This window comes from Octopus bimaculoides, chromosome 3 (genome assembly GCF_001194135.2).
Source record: "Octopus bimaculoides isolate UCB-OBI-ISO-001 chromosome 3, ASM119413v2, whole genome shotgun sequence".
NCBI lineage: Eukaryota > Metazoa > Mollusca > Cephalopoda > Octopoda > Octopodidae > Octopus > Octopus bimaculoides.
In genome coordinates this window covers 39,241,099-39,246,931 of record NC_068983.1, presented here as the reverse complement: position 1 = coordinate 39,246,931, position 5,833 = coordinate 39,241,099, and the positions used below count along the sequence as shown (strand labels likewise).

The 5,833-nt window shown below is 35.1% G+C and overlaps 1 protein-coding gene across 1 annotated transcript in view; it reads right to left on the bottom strand.

Annotated features, from left to right (window-relative positions):
• Positions 1–5,833, bottom strand: part of LOC106875007 (tyrosine-protein kinase fyna) — a 430,432-nt gene that overhangs the window by 7,864 nt on the left and 416,735 nt on the right. The window lies entirely within an intron of this gene.

Genomic DNA, 5,833 nt, shown 5'->3' with positions numbered 1-5,833 from the left:
GAATGGCAGAATTGGCTCTGACGGAATTTGAATTCAAGACATAAAGGACTGGAATTAAATATTGTCCTCCTCCTTCGCCACCACTGCCACCACTACCACCACCACCACCATCATCATTTCACGCAGTGGTTCGCAACCATTTTTTCCCTAGGGGCCCCTTTGATTTCAATTTTACTTTACTGGACTCTCTCAGTCATTTGATATTTAAAAATCTTATTTTACTTTTATAATTAAATATTATTAGGAAATGTATAAAAAAAATAATAATTGCTGATATATTTCATATATTGTAAAAGTATAAACAGTTTATTGCACATCATTTTCAAAACCAAAATCTTATATGAACCACAAAGGGCCATATGGAGCCAAACTGAGAACCACTGATTTAACATCTGCGTTACATGCATGTATGGGTTGAAAGGTTTGAAAGGATTTGGCTAACCTGAGGACTGTGCTGGTATACAGTGCATGCTTTGGCGAAATTTCTATAGCTGAATGTTCTAGCTGTAAATGCCAACTACTTTACAAAGTATGCTGGGCACTTTTTCCATAGCACCAACACTAGTGAGACCATCAGTAACTTACAAGTCAAGACCCCCCAAGACAAAATGGGAATGCAGTATGAAGGTAGGTGTAGAGAGGCTAAAGTAGGGGAAAAGGGCAGGAACAGGTGCCTTGCTGTTGAGGAGATACATGGCTAACCCAGCAGGAAAGAGAGGAAAGGATGGATGGGATGAGATATCAGGAAGAACTGTCAAAATGGTTAGAGAGAGAGAGCAGGGACAAAGAACCAAGGATGGCTGGGTGGGTAACAAATATTGATTGGATTCAATCATGTAAATTTTGTCAATACCATGAGGCTAACTACTGATTAGTCAGACACTAATAATATCAGATCAATAAGGGAACACACATACCCACTCACGTACACAAATGAACAAATTTAATACATAAGTAGAGGATATGAGCAAACAAAATGAGTATTAACACTAATGCTTGTACTCAATTTCTTTTTCAATATAACAAGATCGACAATATCAAATCTAAAAAAGAACAAAATCTGTATTCTCCATCTAATGGCCTACTTTATGTTTATATCTTCCTTATCAAGACAAAAAAAATTGCTTTGAGAATCAGGCAAAATATTTTTTCCAGTCATACATTTACTATTTATGTCAGAAGCTATTTAACATTTAAAAAATGCACTAATTTCAAGATAGCATCTTTGGTTTAAACAGTTTATCTTATCTGTTGTCAACATGAAATTAAAAAAAAAATGAAAATGCTTTTACGTTATAAACAAACATGAAAAGCAGCAAACTACAACTGGGAAATTAGTCTTTAAATATTTTAAAAAATTTTTAGAAGATGGCTGCTATTTATATATTTATTATTGTTATAAATAGAATGAAAGAAATAATGAAAATAGTAAGCGTTAAGATTACATGTTATGGAGTAATTGAGTTCAATTTAGTAATTTAGCTCACTGCTTAAATTGAGTTAAAAGTTTGCCTTCTGGTACTAATTAAAAAAAAAAAACCTACGCACACTAGATAATTCATTTTCCTTCCATCATTACTTTAACTTCTGTTCTTTTATATGTGGTGGCTCTGCCTTGCAAGTCACAAGGCAATCCAACACATGCTGGTGCCATGAAAAATGTACCCAATACACTCTGTATTAGAAAGGTACCCAGACAGAGAAACCGAGCCACAACTGATACACTAGAGCAGAATTGGATCCTGTAGAATCATCAACCCATGCCAATCATGTAAATTTTGTCAATACCATGAGGCTAACTACTGATTAGTCAGACACTAATAATATCAGATCAATAAGGGAACACACATACCCACTCACGTACACAAATGAACACATTTAATACATAAGTAGAGGATATGAGCAGATATAGAATGATGATGGTGATGGTGATGATGATATATATATATATATCGTGTTCATCTTTTATTTTTTAACTGTTTCAGTTTTTAGATTGTGCCCTGCTGGGGCACCACCTTGAAGAATCTTTTAGTGTTTATTTTTGATTCAAGTCTGGGACTTATTCTATCGGTCTCTTTAGCTGAACTGCTAAGTTATGGGGACATAAACACACAAACACCAGTTGCCGAGCAATGGTGTTAGTGTGTGTATGTAGGGACAGACAGAGATAGAAAGACACACATAGATACAACAGACTTCTTTCAGTTCCCGTGTACCAAGTCCACTTACAGGGCTTTGCCTAGCCAGAGGTTATAGCAGAAGATACTCGCCTAATGTGCCAGGCAGTGGGACTGAACCTGGAACTATGTAGTTGGGAAGCAAACATCTTACTACACAACCATGCCTATCTAAATATATATATATATATATATCAGTTGGATTAGGAAAAATCTTTTTCTTTCATCAACAGTTTTTGTAAAATGAACTTTTACCTATAGAAAAGATACTTAAAAACCATTAGCTACATAATTTTGGTTTGTGTTATAGTCAAATGATAAGCAAAAGCTTACCACAGTGTAATGCTGGGAAGCCATCAAATGGTAAATAAATACTTAGAACCTCTCTAAAATTCACTGCATCAGTACATCACACATACACACACACCAACAGAACATCAGAATTAGTGAAAAAAAGAAAAAAAAAAAACATGAAATATGCCAAATACAAATGTGTTATTAAGCTACACAAGGAAATCTCTAACTTCACTTCCTGTGCAACAGGAAGTGCTGACTTGACTTGTGGGAAATTTCAAATGGCAGGAAATAAATGTAGTAGTAGTAGTAGTAGTATTAGTGGTAGTAACAACTAAGCTCAAAGACAGTAAAATAACCTCTAAATGTAGCTGTAACGAGATCTAAAATTATTGTTTCAGCTATTAATTTAGACATCAGTAGATTTCTAGCTGGAATATTCTCTGTCCTAACTATTAGAGACCTTTCTCTTATAATAACAGAATGTAGGGTGGAAAAAAAGAAAAAAAGAAAGAAAGAAAGAAAGACAGAAATAAAGAAGGAAAAGCTGGGAACTAAAAGTCTACATGAATGCTACTTGGCAGTGATTAACATGGCTAGCTACTAATGTATCCTTTTAAAAAGGCAAAAAAGTAGTATTTCAACATTGCCAGATATTATTTCCTTTCTGCATTCCTAAAGAAATAAAAACAGTTAATAAAATGGATGTAAATCTTTAATGTTTCATCACCATCATCATCATCTCTATCATCATTTTACATCACTTTTCAGTGTTAGCCCTGGGTTGGATGTGTCCACTGGTCGTTCAGTTTATGTTCATCTTTTTCCATGCTGGAATGGTTTTAGGTGAATACATGTTACGGAAAGCATTGCTTTATAGCTGGATGCCCTTCCTCTCACAAACCCATAAATGTTTCTCAAATAAAGGTGTTAACATTCCCCTTTATCATCATCATTGTTGTCATCTAACGTCTGTTTTCCATGCTGGCATGGGTTGGACAGTTTAGCAGGAGCTGGCAAGTCAGAGAGCTGCACCAGGCTCCAACTGTCTGTTCTGGCATGGTTTCTACAGCTGGATACCCTTCCTAATGCCAACCACATCACAGAGTATACCAGGTGCTTTTTTTCATGGTATCAGCATGGGGGCAAATTTCTACATGGCACTTTCTTTTCGAAAATGTAGAGCTGTCATGATTTATTTACTGGGAAATGTCAACAAATGACATTGTCTGTAGATCAGATCAGCACAGAATGTAAATGTGCATCACAAAAAAAAAAAAAAAAAAAAAAAAAAAAAAAGTGCCCAGTGTATGCTGCAGAGTAGTTGGCTTGTTGCTTCCTAACAAGTCATTCAACTCATGCCAGCATGGAAAATGGATATCCAATGACGATGATGATAACTAAAACTATGAAACTCACTGAGTACATAAATCATTATAATCATCATTTCATGTCCATCTTCCATGCTAGCATGAATTGAACAGGTTAACAGGACCTGATGGGATAAAGCAATATGTTGTGATCCTACTTTTGCACCACCCTGTATTTGTAGGTGTTGGTGTCACATAAAATGCACCAAGTGCACTCTGTAAAGCAGCTGACATTAGGAAGGACATCCAGCTGTAGAAACCAGGCCAAAACAGACTATGGAACCTGGTGTGGCTCCTGGCTTTGCCAGCTCCTGCCAAGCTAACCCATGCCAGCATGGAAAACAGATGTTAAATGACAATGATTTCTGTTAAAGTACACTGCCCTTATTTCAATTAATTTTGAAAATAATGAAAAATTTTGTTAAATGACTTTGTCATTATTAAGTTGCTGACGGAGCATAAACTAATGTGAAATTTTGATGGAGGGTCTTAATTTAGGTCACTTTGAAACAATAAGTTAGTTTTAGACAACCAGAGATGGTCTCAAGTGAGTTGGTATCAAAAGGGCTAAATGTCTGAATGAGTCAGAATTGTCAATGGAACAAGAATTTCAGTTGAGAAGGTGATGCTATAATGAATATTATGTCTGATATAAATGAGATTTTAAGCAGGATCATTTGCATTCATTTGAGGTGGTAAAATCTCCATGATATTACATGTCATCAATCAAATATTTGGTTTATGTTTTTTTTTTTTGTCTCCAAGATTTTTTTTTTAATATCTAATTAAAGTTTAAACATGAACTTGTTTGTTAGCAAGAATGTTTATATAATGAGACAATTAGCTCATTATTTCCTTATTTAGTGATAACAATAGTAAAATCCACAGGCTGGAAATAAAATGTATCTAAAAAATATCTACAGCAAAAAAAAAAAAAAAGATTGAACTTAAAATTTTAAAAACCAGGTAGGCTTATACACATTATAATATAATTAATCATTGTTGTCTACATTTTCATAAACAAGTCATGAAAATTTGTGATTCGTCAGAATCACTAATACCATTTATGCATATAATTACAAGATTTCTATTAATACAGATATTAAAATAATAATCTCTATGAACTTGAAGGACTCATGTAGCCTCTGATAATACAGCTGTGAAATGAGTTGTGTTATTAATACAAAAGACAATTATGTTATCAGAGACAGCATTGTCAAAAGATCTGGTAGCCATTTCTAATAGGTAAGTGAAGTGAAATATGATAAATAAAGCATCATCAGGTCCTATAAAATCAGATATGAATGAACTTCAGTAATTACTGTTAATTATATTAATTGCTCCATTTAATCCTTCCAACGGTGACATCAAAGAAAATACACAGCAGACAGTCTGCATATTATTAATAAATCAATCACATGGTAATAGAAGACACAGATAGAGTCCAGGTGCCAAAGATACCAATATAGGATATTGATATCTTTTGACAGAACAGCAAACCAAGAGCATTCATAGAAAGTATTGATCAAACCTACCCAACAACAACAACAATACATACCAACAAGATGTTAAGGTTATTAATGAAAATTTAACTTTTTTGTTACCGGTGTCATGTAAAAAGCACTAGTGCTGGCACCATGTAAAAAACACCCACTAAACTCTGTAAAGTGGTTGGCATTGGGAAGGGCATCCAGCTGTAGAAACCATGCCAAAACAAATGACTAGAGCCTAGTGTAGCCCTCCAGCTTGCCAACTCCTGCCAAACCTTTCAATCTGTGCCAGCATGGAAAATTCATAATTCTGTCACCCTTTCAAAGCCGAGCCAGGCTCATGGGCCCAGTTTTCCGGTTTCTATGGCATATGTGTTCCTCCCCAGCTGAATGGGGTGCCAGTCCATCACAGCATTACTCAAGAAACAGGAAGAAAGAGAGAAAGTTGGGGCGAAAGAGTACAACAGGGGTCGCTACCACTCCCTGCCGCTCAATAAACACT